The sequence below is a fragment of the Rhinoraja longicauda genome, chromosome 19 (assembly GCF_053455715.1).
Source record: "Rhinoraja longicauda isolate Sanriku21f chromosome 19, sRhiLon1.1, whole genome shotgun sequence".
Lineage (NCBI taxonomy): Eukaryota > Metazoa > Chordata > Chondrichthyes > Rajiformes > Arhynchobatidae > Rhinoraja > Rhinoraja longicauda.
The window spans coordinates 2,309,977-2,330,061 of NC_135971.1; the positions used below are offsets into that span (position 1 = coordinate 2,309,977).

The 20,085-nt window shown below is 50.0% G+C and overlaps 1 pseudogene across 1 annotated transcript in view; it reads left to right on the top strand.

Annotated features, from left to right (window-relative positions):
* Window positions 1-20,085, top strand: part of LOC144602579 (butyrophilin subfamily 1 member A1-like) — a 44,425-nt pseudogene that overhangs the window by 15,775 nt on the left and 8,565 nt on the right. The window contains exons 6-7 of the transcript XR_013548465.1: window positions 1,913-1,938; window positions 6,624-7,141. The product of XR_013548465.1 is annotated as a butyrophilin subfamily 1 member A1-like (transcript). The remainder of the gene's footprint in view (window positions 1-1,912; window positions 1,939-6,623; window positions 7,142-20,085) is intronic.

Sequence of the window (20,085 nt, forward strand, 5' to 3'; positions counted from 1 at the left end):
AGAGAGGGGGGGGGAAGAGGGGGAGGGGAGAGAGAGAGGGGGGAACAGGGGGAGGGGAGAGGGAGAGAGAGAGGGGGGAGAGGGGGAGGGGGAGAGAGGGAGGGGGGAAGAGGGGGAGGGGTAGAGAGAGAGGGGGAAGAGGGGAGGGAGAGAGAGAGGGGGGAAGAGGGGGAGGGGGAGAGGAGAGAGAGGGGGGGAAGAGGGGGAGGGGAGAGAGAGAGGAGGGGGGGAAGAGGGGGAGAGAGAGAGGGGGGAAGAGGGGGAGGAGAGAGAGGGGGGAGAGGGGAGGGGAGAGAGAGAGGGGGGGAAGAGGGGGAGGGGAGAGAGAGAGGGGGGAGAGGGGGAGGGGAGAGACGGAGGGGAGAGAGGGAGGGGGGAAGAGGGGGAGAGAGAGAGGGGGAAGAGGGGGAGGGGGAGAGAGAGAGGGGGGGAGAGGGGGAGGGGGAGAGAGAGAGGGGGGAGAGGGAGGGGGAGAGGGGGAGAGAGAGAGGGGGAGGAGGAGAGAGGGGAGAGGGGGGAGAGAGAGAGGGGGAGAGGGGGAGAGAGGGAGAGGGGGGGAAGAGGGGGAGGGGGAGAGAGAGAGGGGGGAAGAGGGGAGGGGAGAGAGAGGGGGGAAGAGGGGGAGGGGAGAGAGGGGAGGGGGAGAGAGAGAGGGGGAGAGGGGGAGAGGAGAGGGGAGAGAGGGGGGAAGAGAGGGGAGGGGGGAGAGAGAGGGAGAGGGAGAGGGGGAGGGGAGAGAGAGAGGGGGGGAAGAGGGGGAGGGGAGAGAGAGAGGGGGAGAGGGGAGGAAGAGGGGAGGGGAGAGAGGGGAGGGGGAAGAGGGGGAGGGGGAGAGAGAGAGGGGGGAAGAGGGGAGGGGGAGAGAGAGGGGGGGAAGAGGGAGGGAGGGGAGAGAGGGGGGAGAGGGGAGGGGAGAGAGGGGGGGAGAGGGAGGAGAGAGGAGGGAGGGGGGAAGAGGGGAGAGAGAGAGGGGGGAGAAGAGGGGGAGGGGGAGAGAGAGGAGGGGGAAGAGGGGGAGGGGGAGAGAGAGAGAGGGGGGAAGAGAGGGAGGGAGGGGGATGAGGGGAGAGAGGGGAGGTGGGAGAGAGGGGAGGGGGATGAGAGAGAGGGGGGGAAGAGGGGAGGGGGAGGAGTAGGGGGAAGAGGGGTGGGGGAGAGAGGAGAGGGGGGGAGAGGGGAGGGGGGAGAGTGAGGGAGGGGGTAGGGGGTGAGAGAGAGGGGGGGAAGAGGGGGAGGGGGAGTGAAGAGGGGGGGATGAGGGGGAGGGGGAGAGTGAGAGGGGGGAGAGGGGAGGGGTGAGAGGGGGGTGAAGTGAGGGGGAGGGGGGAGTGAGGGAGGGGTGGGGGTGGAAGTTGGAGGAGGGGGGAGAGAGGGGGTTGGGGGAGAGGGTGGTAGAGGGGGTGGTTGAGTGGGGGGAGTGTGGGTTGGGGATGTGGTGGTGGGGTGAGGGGTTGGGAGTGTTGTTTGTGTGTGGTTTTGTTTTGTTTGGGTGTGTGTGGGTTTGTGTTGGGTTTTGTTGGGTGGTGTGGGTTGTGTGGTGTTGTTGTGTGGTTTGTTTTTTTTTGAGGTGAGAGGGGGTGAGAGTTTGGTTTTGTTTGTTTGGTGTTTGTGTTTTGGGTTGGGTTGTTGTTGTTTTGTGTGGTTTGTGTGGTTTTGTGTTTTGTTGTTGTTGTTTTGTTGGTTTTGTTTTTTGTGTTTGGGTGGTTTTTGTTTTTGTGTTTGTTGGTTGTTTTGTGTGTTTGTGGTGTTTTGTGTTGTTTTTTTTGTGTTTTGTGTGTTTGGTGTTGTGGTGATGGGTTTGTTGTGTTGTGTTTGTTGGGGTGTTTTTATGTTTTTGTGGGTGTTTTGGGTATTGGGTTTTTAGGGGTGGAATTTGGATTCAGATGTCATTGTTGGTTGTTTCTGTTTTCAGAGTGGAGAGGATACGTGGCCACCAAGGTAAGATCTTGGTTTACATGAGAGTCAGTGTGTGTGTGTGTATATAACGCGTGTGTGTATGTGCCTGAGTGTGAGAGAGGGACTGTGTGTGTGTGTGCGCGTGCGTGTGCGCATGTGTGTGTGTGTGTGCATGTGAGTGTGTGTGTGTGTGTGTGCGTGTGTGTGCGTGTGCGTGTGCAGTGATGATATTGAGATTACCCGTCTGAGAGCCCTAAACTTAAGTCAAGACTTTCAGTCTTATCTGCTATAAGCACCTACAAGTGTTCTCGCTATAAGGGGGTTACACTGCATCAACCTATATCTCAAAGACTGACTTATTTCACTGCTGTGCCCACTGCTGAAGGGGTTAGGTGTCAATGATCACTATTCACAGCCGTGGGTCGTCCCTCCCAAACAAGGCGCGGTCACTTCCAGCTAACGACGCAGAATAAACACAGTTATAGTTTTAAATGAAGCACGTTTAATTCTGAGGAGTAATTTTAACGGAGGTCATAGTTTACAAAGGATTTCCAAAACACGTATAATTCTAACAATTGAGGATAACATACCAATGAGCAGCCGAGGAACAAGCAGTTCATCAATTATCATGGGTGACTTTAATCTACATATATTTTGGGCCAACTAAATTGGTAACAACACAGAGGAGGAGGATTTCATAGAATGTATACGGGATGGGTTTCTAAGCCAATATGTAGAGGAACCAACTGGAGGGCAGGCCATCCTAGACTGGGTATTGGCATGAGGAAGGATTCCTAATTTGAGGAAGGACATTCTTGCTATTGAGGGAGTGCAACGTAGGTTCACCAGGTTAATTCCGGGATGGCGGACTGACATATGATGAAAGAATGGGTCGACTGGGCCTGTATTCACTGGAATTTAGAAGGATGAGATGGGGATCTTATAGAAACATATACAATTCTTAAGGGATTGGACAGGCTAGATACAGAAAAAATGTTCCGCATGTTGGGGGAGTCCAGAACCAGGGGTTACATTTTAAGAATAAGGGGGTCGGCCATGTGGGACTGAGATAAACAAAAACATTTTCACCCAGAGAGTTGTCAATCTGTGGAATTCTCTGCCACAGAAGGCAGTGGAGGCCAATTCACTGGATGTTTTCAAGAGAGAGTTAGATAGAGCTCTGAGGGCTAACGGAATCAAGGGACATGGGGAGAAAGCAGGAACGGGGTACAGATTCTGGATGATCAACCATGATCATATTGAATGGCGGTGCTGGCTCGAAGGGCTGAATGAAAATTTCTGTTTCTATGATTAGATTCCTAACTTGCTGAACAACAAACATCTTGAAACCCGGGCAGTTACTGTGCTAAAAATCTGAGTTTAGCAAAAAGCATTTGGACCTGAGGAGTGAACAAGCCTTTGGCTTGGAAAGTGAATATCCATCAGTATGCGTGTGTTCATGTGCGCGTGTATGTGTGCGTGTCTGTGCATGTGTGTGTCTATGTATCTGTGTGTGTGTGTGTGCATAAATGTGTGTGTGTGTATGTGTGCATACGTGTGTGAGTGTATGTATGTGTGTCTGTATGTGTGTTGTGTGTGTGTCTATGTATGTGTGTGTGCGTATGTGTGTATGTGTGTGAGTCTGTGAATAAGTGTGCGTGTGTATTTGTTTGTGTGTCTGTGTATGTGTGTGTGTGAATGTGTTTATTTCACAAAATGCTGGAGTAACTCAGCAGGTCAGACTGAAGAAGGGTCTCGATCCGGAACGTCACCCATTCCTTCTCTCCTGAGATGCTGCCTGACCTGCTGAGTTACTCCAGCATTTTGTGAAATAAATACCTTCGATTTGTACCAGCATCTGCAGTTATTTTCTTACACTGCTGTGTGAATGTGTTTATGAGTGTGCGTGTGTGTATGTTTGTATATGTGTGTGTGTGTTTATGTGTGCGTGTTTGTGTGTGTGTCTGTGTGTGTGTGTGTGTCTGTGAATGAGTGTGCGTGTGTATATGTTTGTGTCTGTGTATGTAGGTGTGTGAATGTGTTTATGATTGTGCGTGTGTGTATATGTTTGTCTATGTGTGACTGTGTGTGTGTGCATATGTACACACACGCGCACACACACACGCGCACACACACACGCGCACACACACACACATGTTTAGGTATGTTACGAGTATTTTGCTGCACCTTTGTCCCGGGGGAGCAGAGGGGAGCATGAGAATGAAGCAGCGTCCCGACCTGAACGTGTTCTGTCATTTCCTTACACATGTGCTGCCTGACCCACGGACTTCCTCCAGCAGTTTATTTTTTATTTCTCACCGTTAACCCGGTTCCCCTCCACTTCCACGCTGATTAGGAAACGCCGGGAAACATGTTTTTGTCCGTGGGATGTTGGCGGGCGGGAAATCCGCCTGCACCACCACCCCCGGCATCACATCCCAGGTACCACACCGTGGAAAATATTTGCCCCGCACATATCCTTTAAACTTTGCCCCTCTCACCTTGAAGCCATGCCCTCTCGTATTTCGCCCTGGGTTCCGACTGTCCCCTCGTTCTATGCCTGTCATAATTTTAACAAATTCTCTCACAACTACCTCTTCTGACAGCTCGTTCCATATACCCATCATCCTTTGTGTAAAAGAGTTCCCTCTCAGGTTACTATTAAATCTCCCCCCCCCCCCCCTGACTTTAAACCTATGGTTGTTGATTCCCCTATTCTGGAGAAGAGACTCTGTGCTTTTACCCGATCTATTCCTCTCACGATAACGTACATCTCTATAAGATCACCGCTCATCCTCCTGCACTACGAGGAATAAAGTCCTAGCCTGCTCACGTCCGAGCAACATCCTCGTAAATCTTATCTGTAGCCTTTACAAACTGACAGCATATTTCCTGTAACATGGTGCCCAGAACTGAACACAATGTGGCATCACCAACGTCTCATATATCCACAACGTGACATCCCAACTTCGATACTCAATACTCTGATTGATGGAGACCATTGTGCCGAAACCTTATATGAACACATTATCTACCTGTGACTCCACTTTCAAGGAACTATGTTACTGCACTCCTATATTAAATTTGTATCTAATCCTGTATTAAATACCATCAACCATTCCTCAGCCCACCTGCCCAACCGAACAAGATCCTGCTGCAATTTTTGACAACCGTCTTCACTATCCACAACACCGCCCACTTTTGTGTCACCTGCAAACTTGCTAATCATGCCATGTACATTCTCATCCAGATCACTGATATAAGCACGGAACCGTGAGGCACGACACTGGTCACAGGCCTCCAGTCCGAAAAACAACCTTCCCTCATCACCCTCTGCTTCCCTCCATGAAGCCAATTTTCTATCCAATTAGCTATCTTTTCTTGGATCCCATGCGCTCCAACCTCCCTCCGGTTCTACATTTCTCACCACATCTTTAATTCTTATCAGAATCCATCATTCTCATCCCTTTGGCTTCAGCACATCACGTCCAGCCTCGGTTCCCATCTCCACCCTTCTCTCCCGCCACCTGATCGTTCTACCAATCACCCCCCCCCCACTCACCTGAACCCACCTGTCTTGCTCCACCACCTCCCCTCACCTACACACAGATGCTGCTCTGCCCAACTTACACACGCACAGAGAGAGCATTACGAGTTTTGCCCGGTGTATACACACCGATGAGCCAAAACATTATGACCACTGACAGGTGAAGTGAATAACATTGATTATCTTGTTACAATGGTGGGATACATTAGGCAGTGTATGGACGCGTGTGTGTATGTACACAAACACAGACAGGCACACACACACACTCTCTCACACACGCACACACACACTCTCATACCAGTTGCACACACACAGACTCTAACACACACTCACACACTCTCTCTCACACGCACTCTCATACCAGTTGCACACACACAGACACACACACTCTAACACACACTCACACACACACTCATAGACACACACTCTCTCACACACACACTCTGAGAAACACTCACTCACACACACTCACACTCTCATGCACACACACTCTAAGATACACTCTCACACACACACTTACAGACAAACACTCCCTCATGCACACGCACAATCACATACACACACATACACTCACACACACTCTAACACACACTCTCTCACACACACTAACACACACATGTGCACACACACACACACACTCTAACACACACACTCTAACACACTCACACTCTCTCACACACACACTAACACACACATGTGCACACACTCTAACACACTCACACACACACTCTAACACACTCACACTCTCTCACATACACACACGCACACATGTATATGTATGTTACGAGTATTTTGCTGCACCTCTGTGTCCCGGGGGAGCAGAGGGGAGCATGAGAATGAAGCAGCGTCCCGACCTGAACGTGTTCTGTCATTTCCTTACACATGTGCTGCCTGACCCGCGGACTTCCTCCAGCAGTTTGTTTTTATTTCTCACCGTTCACCCGGTTCCCCTCCACTTCCGCCCCGATTAGGAAACGCCGGGAAACATGTTTTTGTCCGTGGGATGTTGGCGGGGGGGCGGGAAATCCCCGGGATATCGTCCAGTTGTCCGCCCGCCTGTGCCCGAGGCCGAGCGGCCTCTCCCCCGGTCCCGGGGCCGCGCTGCCCGAGTCTCCCCCCGACCCCCCCCCCCCCCCCCCGGGGACTCTCTGATTCTCTGCTTCTCCCCCCAGTCTCCGTCACCCTGGATGTGGAAACAGCGCATGCGCAGCTCGAGGTGTCTGAGGATCGGAAGAGGGTGAGACGGACCGGGACAGAGAGGCGTCTCCCTGACACCGGGAAGAGGTTTACAGACTGGCCGTGTGTGCTGGGATCGGAGGGGTTCACATCGGGGAGACATTACTGGGAGGTGGAGGTGGCGGGGAGTGGGTGGTGGAGACTGGGAGTCGCCGCAGAGTCAGTGGAGAGGGAGGGATGGGGACACACTGACCCCGGAGACTGGAGTCTGGAGCATCGAGCGGTGGGATGACAAGTTTGATGCAGTCACCCTCCCTCCATCCCCTCTCCCCGCCCGTCCCATCCCCGGGAGGGTGGGAGTTTATCTCAGTTACCAGTCCGGGACAGTTTCATTTTACGACGCGGCCACCAAGTCCCATCTCCACACCTTCACTGGGAACAAATTCACCGAGAAACTTTATCCTTTCTTTGGGCCTTGGGAGGAAGACGAGTGGCTGACAATCTGCTCCGAATCCATTCCGGGTGAGTAAAAGATAAACAAACTCCGGGTCTTTGGGATGTGGGGAGGGGGGGTGGGGAGGGGGAGGGGGAGTGGGGAGGGGGAGGTGGGATGGGGAGGGGGGGGCAGAGCATCCACATTAAACCCACAGACTCACAGGGAGTATGTGCACCCCACAGGTCTCTATTATGGGGAACAAGGAAATGGCAGAAGAGTTGAACCGGTACTTTGGATCTGTGTTCACTAAGGAGGATACAAACAATCTCCCAGATGTTCTAGTGGCCAGAGATCCTAGGGTGACAGAGGAACTGGAGGAAATCCACATTAGGCAGGAAAATGTTTTGGGTAGACTAATGGGACTCAAGGCTGATAAATCCCCAGGGCCTGATGGTCTCCATCCCAGGGTGCTTAAGGAGGTGGCTCTAGAAATTGTGGACGCATTAGTAATGATGTTCCAATGTTCTTTAGATTCCGGGTCAGTTCCTGTGGATTGGAGGGTAGCAAATCTTATCCCACTTTTCAAGAAAGGAGTGAGAGAGAAAACGGGAAATTATAGACCAGTTAGTCTGACATCAGTGTGGGGAAGATGCTGGAGTCAATTATAAAAGACGAAATTGCGGAGCATTTGGATCGCAGTAACGGGATCGTTCCGAGTCAGCATGGATTTATGAAGGGGAAATCGTGCTTGACTAATCTACTGGAATTTTTTGAGGATGTAACTAGGAAAATTGACAGGGGAGAGCCGGTGGATGTGGTGTACCTCGACTTTCAGAAAGCCTTCGACAAGGTCCCACATAGGAGATTGGTGGGCAAAATTAGAGCACATGGTATTGGAGGTAGGTTACTGACATGGATAGAAAGTTGGTTGACAGACAGAAAGCAAAGAGTGGGGATTAATGGGTCCCTTTCAGAATGGCAGGCAGTGACTAGTGGGGTACCGCAAGGCTTGGTGTTGGGACCGCAGCTATTTACAATATACATCAATGACTTGGATGAAGGGATTAAAAGTACCATTAGCAAATTTGCCAATGATACAAAGCTAGGTGGCAGTGTGAACTGAGGAAGATGCTATGAGGTTGCAGGGTGACTTGGACAGGTTGTGTGAGTGGGCGGATGCATGGCAGATGCAGTTTAATGTGGATAAGTGTGAGGTTATCCACTTTGGTGGTAAGAATCGGAAGGCAGATTATTATTTGAATGGTGTCAAGTTAGGAAAAAGGGACGTACAACGTGATCTGGGTGTCTTAGTGCATCAGTCACTGAAAGGAAGCATGCAGGTGCAGCAGGCAGAGAAGAAAGCCAATGGAATGTTGGCCTTCATAACAAGAGGAGTTGAGTATAGGAGCAAAGAGGTCCTTCTGCATTTGTACAGGGCCCTAGTGAGACCGCACCTGGAGTACTGTGTGCAGTTTTGGTCTCCTAATTTGAGGAAGGATATTCTTGCTATTGAGGGCGTGCAGCGTAGGTTTACTAGGTTAATTCCCGGAATGGCGGGACTGTCCTATGTTGAAAGACTGGAGCGACTAGGTTTGTATACACTGGAATTTAGAAGGATGAGAGGGGATCTTATCGAAACGTATAACATTATTAAGGGGTAGGACATGTTAGAGGCAGGAAACATGTTCCCAATGTTGGGGGAGTCCAGAACCAGGGGCCACAGTTTAAGAATAAGGGGTAGGCCATTTAGAACAGAGATGAGGAAAAACTTTTTTAGTCAGAGAGTTGTGAATCTGTGGAATTCTCTGCCTCAGAGGGCAGTGGAGGCCAATTCCCTGAATACATTCAAGAGAGAGCTAGATAGAGCTCTTAAGGATAGCGGAGTCAGGGGGTATGGGGAGAAGGCTGGAACGGGGTACTGATTGAGAATGATCAGCCATGATCACATTGAATGGCGGTGCTGGCTCGAAGGGCCGAATGGCCTACTCCTGCACCTATTGTCTATTGTCTATTGTCTAATAGCCAATTCACTAACTTCTACCCCCTGACTCTTGAATTTCAGGCACGTTGCTGGTGTCTTCCACTGTGAAGACTGATGCAAAAAAGTGATTACATCCACTGCCATTTTCTTATTCCCCATTATCACTGCTCCTGCTTGGTTTTCCAGCGGAGCAACATCCACTCTTACATCTTTCCTACTCTCTGTACAACTGAAGAAACTCTTGTTATCTTTTTTTATATTACCAACTAGCTTACCTTAGTATTTCATCTATCCTCGCCGTATTGCCTTTTTAGTAACCTTCTGGTGCTCTTTTAAAGCTGCCCAATCCTCTGGCTTCGCACTAATCTTTGCAATGTTATACGCCTTCTCTTTTAGTTTTATACTGTCCTTGCCTTCCCTTGTCAGCCACGGTCGCCTCATTCTCCAACAAGAATCTTTTTTCTTCGTTGGAATGAAAAGATCCTGCATCTTCCAAATTATTCCCAGAAATTCCTGCCATTGCTGCTAGGGTCCATCCCCGGTCAACTTTGGCTCGCTCCTCCTCCCTCTGCGGTCCGCTTTGCTCAGCTGTAATACCGACACATCCGATTTTACCTTCTCCCTCTGAAATCTTATCATATTGCGGTCGCTACCACCAAGTGGTTCCTTTACCTCGAGTTCCCTTATCAAATCCAGTTCATTGCACAACACTAAATCCAGAGTTTAATTTTTTGCTGGTAGTCTCCAGTACAAGCTGCTCTAAGAATCCATCTCAGAGGCACTCTGGAAATTCCTCTTCTTGGGGTCCAGTAGCAACCTTCTTGCATATTGAAATCTCCCATGACCGTAGTAATGCTTTTCTTACTTGCCAATTGTATATTCTGATGTAACTTGCACCTTATATCATGGTTACTGGTAGGTTTGCTAGTGCTACAAGTGTGACTTTAAACTAAGTAGTGGGGGGGGGAGGGGTTGACAAACTGGGAATATGGAGATGGAGTTAAAGGGGAAGCAAATACAGAAGAAATTGCAAAGAACTCTCGACTGAATGGGGAAGGAAGTTCTCGAAGGGATAAGAGAGTAAGGTCAGGGCCAATTGTGACCGGTGTGAGAGGGGAGGTGAATACGGAAATTAAAGTGTTGTATTTAAATGCGCGAAGTATAAGAAATAAAGTGGATGAGCTTGAGGCTCAGTTAGACATTGGCAAGTATGATGTTGTGGGAATAACTGAGACATGGCTACAAGAGGACCAGGGCTAGGAACTGAATATTCAGGGGTACAATACATATAGAAAAGACAGACAGGTGGGCAGAGGGGGTGGGGTCGCTCTGTTGGTGAGGAATGATATTCACTCCATTGCAAGGGGTGACATAGAATCAGGAGATGTAGAATCAGTATGGGTAGAAATTAGGAATTGTAAGGGTAAAAAGACCCTAATGGGAATTATCTACAGGCCCCCAAACAGTAGCCTCGACATAGGGTGCAAGTTGAATCAGGAGATAAAATTGGCATGTCACAAATGTAAAGCTACGGTGGTTATTTCAACATGCAGGTAGACTGGGAAAATCAGGTTGGTAATGGACCCCAGGAAAGAGAGTTTGTGGAGTGTCTTCGAGATGGATTCTTAGAACAGCTTGTACTGGAGCCTACTAGGGAGAAGGCAATTCTGGATTTAATGTTGTGTAATGAACCTGATCTGATAAGGGGACTCGAGGTAAAAGAGCCATTATGAGGCAGTGATCACAATATGATAAGTTTTACTCTACAAATTGAGAGGGAGAAGGGAAAATCAGAAGTGTCAGTATTACAGTATAGCAAAGGGGATTACAGAGGCATGAGGCAGGAGCTGGCCAGAATTGACTGGAAGGAGACCCTAGCAGGGAAGACGGTGGAACAGCAACGGCAGGTATTCCTGGGAATAATGCAGAAGTTGCAGGATCAATTTATCCCAAAGAGGAGGAAAGATTCCAAGGGGAGTAAGAGGCACCCGTGGCTGACAAGGGAAGTCAAGGACAGCATAAAAATAAAAGAGCAGAAGTACAACAAAGCAAAGAAGAGTGGGAAGCCAGAGGATTGGGACTCTTTTAAAGAGCAACAGAAGATGACCAAGAAGGCAATACGGGGAGAAAAGATGAGGTACGAGGGTAAAGTAGCCAATAATATAAAGGAGGATAGTAAAAGCTTTTTTAGGTATGTAAAGAGGAAAAAAATATTCAAGGCAAATGTGGGTCCCTTGAAGACAGAAGCAGGGGAATTTATTATGGGGAACAAGGAAATGGCAGACGAGTTGAACCGGTACTTTGTCTTCAGTAAGGAAGATACAAGCAATCTCCCAGATGTTCTAGTGGCCAGAGATCCTAGGGTGACGGAGGAACTGAAGGAAATCCACATTAGGCAGGAAATTGTGTTGGGTAGACTGATGGGACTGAAGGCTGATAAATCCCCAGGGCCTGATGGTCTGCATCCCAGAGTACTTAAGGAAGTGGCGCTAGTAATTGTGGATGCATTGGTGGACATTTTCCAATGTTCTATAGATTCAGGATCAGTTCCTGTCGATTGGAGAGTAGCAAATGTTGTCCCACTTTTTAAGAACGGAGGGAGAGAGAAAAAGGGAAATTACAGACCAGTTAGTCTGACATCAGTGGTGGGGAAGAGGCTCGGGTCAATTATAAAAGACGAAATTGCTGAGCATTTGGATAGTAGTAACAGGATTGTTCCGAGTCAGCATGGATTTACGAAGGGGAAATCATGCTTGACGAATCTTCTGGAATTCTTTGAGGATGTAACTAGGAAAATTGACAGGGGAGAGCCGGTGGATGTGGTGTACCTTGACTTTCGGAAAGCCTTTGACAAGGTTCCACATCGGAGATTAGTGGGCAAAATTAGAGCACATGGTATTGGAGGTAGGATACTGACATGGATATAAAATTGGTTGAGACAGAAAGCAAAGAGTGGGGATAAATGGGTCCCTTTCAGAATGGCAGGCAGTTACCAATGGGGTACCGCAAGGCTCGGTGTTGGGACGGCAGCTATTTACAATATACATTAATTACTTGGATGAAGGGTGTAAGGGGTTTCTGCGCCGAGCTTTCGCCCGACCTAAGGTCCCCGTGCCTTGCTCTGATCCCTTGACCAGGCCGTGCACACTGGTTCCCCGTGAGTGGTTCGACCCACTCACCCCTTACGGTTCTAGACACTGGGCTTAGATGCAGGAGCTCTTATAGTGCAGAAAAAATTCAACCAGACCAGATTTTAAAACCAGGGTTTAAATGAAAAAGGCTTTTATTCAGCACTTGGGACTATTGTCCATGAATACTTATACAGTTCTATAATACATGTCTATGAAACACATACCGAATCACACGAATACTTATAACTATGAATCATAAAACACACACAGTTCTATAAGACATATACACGAATACCTTTTACTTATGAATTCTCAAACACAGTTCTGCAAGACACATACACGACTGTAAGATGGGGAACGCACGACGCATCGCAACCTTGACCAACACATATTTTAGTACACACCCAACGTTTATTCACAACCACCCTCCCCTCTACACTAAACTATGTCCAGGATATGTAGGATTTGGAATGCATGCTCACCATGGGGCTATTACTGGGGTTACTGGCTGTTCGTTTGGCAGTATTTCTCCTCGTGTTGCGTGCCTGTTCCTCTCTCTTGCATCCGTTTTTCTTGCCTGTCTTTTCTTCCTCCTGCTTTCGTTTTCTTGCCTGCTTGCGTTTCTTGCAGGTTTTCTTCTAGCTTCAGCTTCTTCCTCCAGTATTTCTTCTTGCCTGCTTGCGTTCCTTGCAGGTTTTCTTCTTGCCTCTTGACTTAACTTTTTCACCCAAAAGTAGTGGCCAGTTATATTATTTCTGACCCGTCCTATCTCCCGCCAGATCTCGGAATCTCTTTGTTCAAAAAGATATGTATGAGGTTTTCTTCTGATCTGCGCTTATGTTCGGGGATACCGGGGATGGCCAGACGGTGTTAATTGGGATTTCGTTGTGAGGTGATGGGTGTTAACTGGTTTCCCATCACCTACCAGGTAGTTTTCTATGGGCTATTGTGCCCCCTCACTGAGATGAACTGTTTAGGTCGGCTTGGGGCATTGTGAGTATGTTGATGTCAGCGCCCCAGTGTCTGGACTCCGACCTGGTTTCGTAGGTTTCTGCATGGCCAATACCCATCCTTTGTTCTGGCCGTAGCTTTGCAGAAACCTAGAGACTGGGTTGTAAGGTTTTTACTTTTGTGGCTGGTCACGAGGTCCTGCGGCCATTTTAGGACCCACAGATTGTGACATCCTTTGTTAATCTGACCGCAGCCTTTCTCCGCTATCAGCCCCAGTCTCTCGTTTAAAATGTCCAAACTGCAGCTCTTTGGTATTGTGTTGCTTTCAGAATGAGGGAAAACTTCTCAAATCTTACAGTCCCTCCTGTTGATTTGCATAACCCCAGCTTATCGAATCAATTAAATAATGTGGTTGAGCAATGTTTTCCCGATTCTCCATATCCAGACCCCTGAGGTTTTAACTAAACTAGTGTTTCATTGCGAACGTACAGTCCCCATCTCTTAGGCTGACCTTTACTGCCCGTGTCCCAGGCAAAACTATATTACAAGTATGTACATTTTCATGTCGGACATATACACCTACACCTTGTCCCAGGCCGATGCCTCCGCCATCCTCCTACTGGTGTCAGCTGTAATGTAGGACATGAAAACAACACAACAGCAAAACGATACATTTTTTTTTTTACATTCCTTCACAATCACTCTTGATACAAATTCGAATACAAAAACCTAGTTTATACAAATTTTAAAAGGGGACAATATAAAACAGTCTACTCGGTGCGGAGGGGGCACGTCCTCCTAGCAGCTTGCGGCTGGGTCCTGCTCGCCCACCCGCACGTAACGGTCTCTCCATTCTCCCTGATATACCCGGTTAGTCTTTCAGTTTCCCTGGGGCACCACTCCGGCAACCGCACCTCGGTGAGGTTTAAAATCATTGAGGCTACCGCGTAGTGCACCCCCTGGCACAATTCCTGGTCAGTCGGTATCAGTACCAGGCCATTCCCGGGTCCCTTAGTGGTTTTTGGGCACTCACCCTCCTGTGCTACTGCCAGCGGAACTGTGGGAGGTGTCATGCGTGGTCTTGTGATGAGTTCAGTGGCGTTTACCGGGATCGGGGAAAGGGGAACCCCACAAGCCCGTGAGCTAACATCCCACCTCATCCCCTTACCGTCATCCTGCCACTGTCTCTGGAAAAATATGCTGTTGCCCGTGGGGCAACGATACCTTGAACCCCACATACACATATAAATCCCCTCATCCGGTTCCCACCATTTGTCCCAACACACACTCAACTGTTCTTTAGTCCCAGAAATAGTCCTGTGAGTGTCAAGTCTCTCCCACTCAACAGTGGAGTTGGCCATTGTCCTGCTCGTTTTCCTCAGCCACCACCGCCTGCTCGCGGGGACCTTCCCCGTGCATACCAGGCAGATCCTTTTGCCAACGGTGGCGCTGATCTTTTGGGCGATGATCTTGATTCTCGGGCACAATAATGAAGCGTCCCGATAAGCAAAACCTGGGGCGCTGGAATACTCTGAAGAGTTCGATCCCAGCCACCCCGGCCACCGGCCTTCATGGAAGTAAACTGCGGTCTCCTCCGCTTCTCTCCTTCCAGTCCCATCGGTCGTGATGGGAGCTGTCTCCCCGGAGCATCCGTAGAAGATGATGTCCTTGGTGTGGCCCCGATAGGTCCACCCACATCCGATCGCCGTGGCAAAGATCCACCATACGAGTGCCTCCTTCCACTCCAGAAAAACAGATAAAGAAGAATGGTATAGCCAGCCTCTTGGGGAGCGCTTGGCTTTGTTAAACGCCTCTGCGGGCGGGTCTCTTGACCCCCAGCCTGCACCCCACACCCACACATCCTGGACGCATCAACTTTATTTAAACGCTAACTATCCCCACAAAACTTATCAAAAATAGCTTATCCTTATCTAAAATACCTATCCTTATCTATATTACCTAAAATATCTTAAATAGCTTATCCTTATCTAAAATAGCTTATCCTTATCTAAAATACCTATCCTTATTTATATTATCTAAAATATAATAGAGTGCCGCCTTCCCCGGGCGGCTCAGCTAATCCCTGTCAGGGCTGCAGCGGGTCGTCTCCTGCGGCTGCACCACGCTGTCTCCCACCTTTGATCCTCCGCAGCCTGTCGCTGCCTGGCGGGGGCTAGGTCCCCTCCGGGACGTAAGCTCCCTCCTCCCTACTTGGCTCCCGTACCTCGGGGCGTGATTGACCTCTGGCCAAAACTTTCTAAGTTGGGGTTTCCTGCTGGACCTACGGAGGACCACCTTAGACACTGCCCCCTGGACAGCCTGGCTGAGGACCGGTTCCTGCCGTGCCGCAGCTCGGGTACCCCCCGCAGCTGCCGACCCTGGCCCCGCCTCATCCAGCTCTGCCCCCTTGGTGCTGGGTATACCCGCGGCATCCGGCCTCACTCTACCTGTATCTACAGGTGGTGAGCCTTCGCCCGCTACCCCCGCCTTCCTGGTGCTTGAGTCGGGGACGTTACTGTCGTCCCCCTCCTCCTCCTCCTCCTCCTCCTCCGTAATGGGATCCAGCCCCTGGTCGGGCTGATCAGGCTCTTCCTCGTCCGAATCCCACCCAAAACGCGAGACCCTCCATTCCTGGAGAATGTCCTTCCCCCTCACGCAGGCAACCTTGCCTGTCTGCGTGACCTGCCTCATCCTTGGCTGTGAACGCGCGCCAGCCTGTTCCTTCCCTGTGAACCTCGCCAGTGCGAAAGGGACCCCCGTGGACAGGGGAGAGTCAAAGGGTTCCTCTGTGTGGACCACGGTGCATGAAGCCCCCGTGTCCAACAGATACTTGCCCCTTTGCCTCTCCACTACCATCTCCACAAGCGGTCTCTTCCACGCATCGTAGCGGAGAGGACACAGATAGGCAGGCTGCGCCGGCTGATGTCATTGGGGAATGTCCAGTGCCCCCCTCGCACCCGGGGAGCCGGTAGCGACTGCCACCTTCCCCTGGGCGGCCATGAGGGACTGCATCACCTCGATCATCGTTTCGATGATCTCGGGCTTAACTGGGACCTCGGTGCGCTGGGTGGTGCAAACCCTATCTTCATTGGTGTGGGCCCTGCAATCCTTCTGCCAGTGCCCCACCTTACCGCACCTGAAACACTTGGACTGTGCGGTAGGGTTACCCTCCTGTCGCCACTCCTTTTGGGCCGGTGCAGTAGCCTCCGCTACGTACACCTTCCCTTTTTCGAGTCGGGTAGACGTACTCCGGGTGTTTCTATACCCAACCGTGAGACGGTCCAAAACCGCCTCCTCCGTGCTATTTGTAGGATCAAACCAGGCATTCGCCTGTTTCCTGACGGCCGCCAGGCTGTTTGATACCAAACATCGGAGCCACTGGGCTCTCCCATTCCCGGCCAGGTCATCCCGCGTGGGGACGTGCGGGCAACTACTCTGATATACTGTCCATAGTCGCGCCGCAAAAACTCTTGGGGGTTCTCCCTCCATCTGGAGGGTCTTCCCTAATCGGGCAAAAGGACCCTCATCCCCCACCCCCAAGACTTCCAGGACCTCGTCCCGCAGGAGATCGTAGGTCCTGGTCCCACTTTTACTCTCATCTGAGAGGCATTGGAGGATCGAGCTGTCCAGGGAGAACAGCAACAATTTTGCCCGTTCTCCCTCGTCGCAACCGTTGATTGCGGCGGTTTGCTCGATCTCCCTGAAATGTAGTGAGGGGTCCCCTGATCCGGACAATTTTGTTACATGCCCAATCATAGCTCTTAAATGCTGGGAGTTGTGGGGCACCATGATCTCGCTCTGAATGGGTCCTGTGTCCCCATTCTCCAGGGGGGGTCCCCATCTGGTTTCCAGGACTGGGCACATGGGTGCCGGTGCCGAGTATTCTACCGGTAGCTCCTCTCTCTCTCTTTCCCCTACACTACCCCTTTTCCAGGATGCCTCGTAGCTAGGGGAATTGTGGAGTCTGGGGGCTGAAGCCACCATGGTCTTTCTAGGGATCGGAACCGGGACCTTCGCACCCGCTAGTGACTGGCCCGCGGGGGGGTTCATCAAACAGACCAGCCCGCTTGCTTTATTTAAAGCACCCCGCAGACCCTCTATCTCCTGCAGGCAGGCCCCGTGGTCGGCCCCTTCCGACCTGTCCTCCAAAACCATTTTATAGGCTGCCCTAACTCCCTTAAGTTTCTCTTCCTGGGTCTCCAGCTGGTGGCTCAGGGAAGCGCACTGCTCCCTGAGCTTGCCCTTACTGCGCATAGCCTCAGTGATCTGACACTCCATCAGCTCTACCCTGGCCTTGTGGCGGTTGGTTACGACCCGGCGCTCCTTGTTTAAAGAGTCCAGAGCCTCAATCAACTGGTTCCCACCCGCAGCCTTCTCCTCTACCTCCTCCTGAAGGTCCCTGATCTGGGCTGCCTGTGCCACAACCACGCGGTCCAAAAGCTGGACCTGCTTTATATAGCAGGTCAGCCAGACCGCCTTCTCTACAGATTTCTTATGGGCAGTACTGGCCGTCCACCGGATCGCTGCATCCAGTGGGCGCTTGTCATCTAATAACGCACACATCCATTGTTTGGTGATATTCACCTTACTAAACACATAGTCCGCAATGCGCTCGTCCATTATGTCCCTAGTTTTAAAATCCTTTTCTGGTACACTATCATCCTGCTGCCAGTGTCCCTTCGTGGTCGCCATTATCTGTAAGGGGTTTCTGCGCCGAGCTTTCGCCCGACCTAAGGTCCCCGTGCCTTGCTCTGATCCCTTGACCAGGCCGTGCACACTGGTTCCCCGTGAGTGGTTCGACCCACTCACCCCTTACGGTTCTAGACACTGGGCTTAGATGCAGGAGCTCTTATAGTGCAGAAAAAATTCAACCAGACCAGATTTTCAAACCAGGGTTTAAATGAAAAAGGCTTTTATTCAGCACTTGGGACTATTGTCCATGAATACTTATACAGTTCTATAATACATGTCTATGAAACACATACCGAATCACACGAATACTTATAACTATGAATCATAAAACACACACAGTTCTATAAGACATATACACGAATACCTTTTACTTATGAATTCTCAAACACAGTTCTGCAAGACACATACACGACTGTAAGATGGGGAACGCACGACGCATCGCAACCTTGACCAACACATATTTTAGTACACACCCAACGTTTATTCACAACCACCCTCCCCTCTACACTAAACTATGTCCAGGATATGTAGGATTTGGAATGCATGCTCACCATGGGGCTATTACTGGGGTTACTGGCTGTTCGTTTGGCAGTATTTCTCCTCGTGTTGCGTGCCTGTTCCTCTCTCTTGCATCCGTTTTTCTTGCCTGTCTTTTCTTCCTCCTGCTTTCGTTTTCTTGCCTGCTTGCGTTTCTTGCAGGTTTTCTTCTAGCTTCAGCTTCTTCCTCCAGTATTTCTTCTTGCCTGCTTGCGTTCCTTGCAGGTTTTCTTCTTGCCTCTTGACTTAACTTTTTCACCCAAAAGTAGTGGCCAGTTATATTATTTCTGACCCGTCCTATCTCCCGCCAGATCTCGGAATCTCTTTGTTCAAAAAGATATGTATGAGGTTTTCTTCTGATCTGCGCTTATGTTCGGGGATACCGGGGATGGCCAGACGGTGTTAATTGGGATTTCGTTGTGAGGTGATGGGTGTTAACTGGTTTCCCATCACCTACCAGGTAGTTTTCTATGGGCTATTGTGCCCCCTCACTGAGATGAACTGTTTAGGTCGGCTTGGGGCATTGTGAGTATGTTGATGTCAGCGCCCCAGTGTCTGGACTCCGACCTGGTTTCGTAGGTTTCTGCATGGCCAATACCCATCCTTTGTTCTGGCCGTAGCTTTGCAGAAACCTAGAGACTGGGTTGTAAGGTTTTTACTTTTGTGGCTGGTCACGAGGTCCTGCGGCCATTTTAGGACCCACAGATTGTGACATCCTTTGTTAATCTGACCGCAGCCTTTCTCCGCTATCAGCCCCAGTCTCTCGTTTAAAATGTCCAAACTGCAGCTCTTTGGTATTGTGTTGCTTTCAGAATGAGGGAAAACTTCTCAAATCTTACAAGGGATTAAAAGTACCATCAGCAAATTTGCAGATGATACAAAGCTGGGTGGTAGTGTGAATAGACAATAGACAATGGACAATAGGTGCAGGAGTAGGCCATTCAGCCCTTCGAGCCAGCACCGTCATTCAATGCGATCATGGCTGATCACTCTCAATCAGTACCCCGTTCCTGCCTTCTCCCCATAACTCCTCACTCCGCTATCCTTAAGAGCTCTATCCAGCTCTCTCTTGAAAGCATACAACAAACTGGCCTCCACTGCCTTCTAAGGCAGAGAATTCCACACCTTCACCACTCTCTGACTGAAAAAGTTCTTCCTCATCTCCGTTCTAAATGGCCTACCCCTTATTCTTAAACTGTGGCCCCTTGTTCTGGACTCCCCCAACATTGGGAACATGTTTCCTGCCTCTAATGTGTCCAATCCCCTAATTATCTTATATGTTTCAATAAGATCCCCCCTCATCCTTCTAAATTCCAGTGTATACAAGCCTAATAGCTCCAGCCTTTCAACATACGACAGTCCCGCCATTCCGGGAATTAACCTAGTGAACCTACGCTGCACGCCCTCAATAGCAAGAATATCCTTCCTCAAATTTGGAGACCAAAACTGCACACAGTACTCCAGGTGCGGTCTCACCAGGGCCCGGTACAACTGTAGAAGGACCTCTTTGCTCCTATACTCAACTCCTCTTGTTATGAAGGCCAACATTCCATTGGCTTTCTTCACTGCCTGCTATACCTGCATGCTTCCTTTCAGTGACTGATGCATTAGGACACCCAGATCTCGTTGAACATCCCCTCTTCCTAACTTGACACCATTCAGATAATAATCTGCCTTTCTATTCTTACTTCCAAAGTGAATAACCTCACACTTATCTACATTAAACTGCATCTGCCAT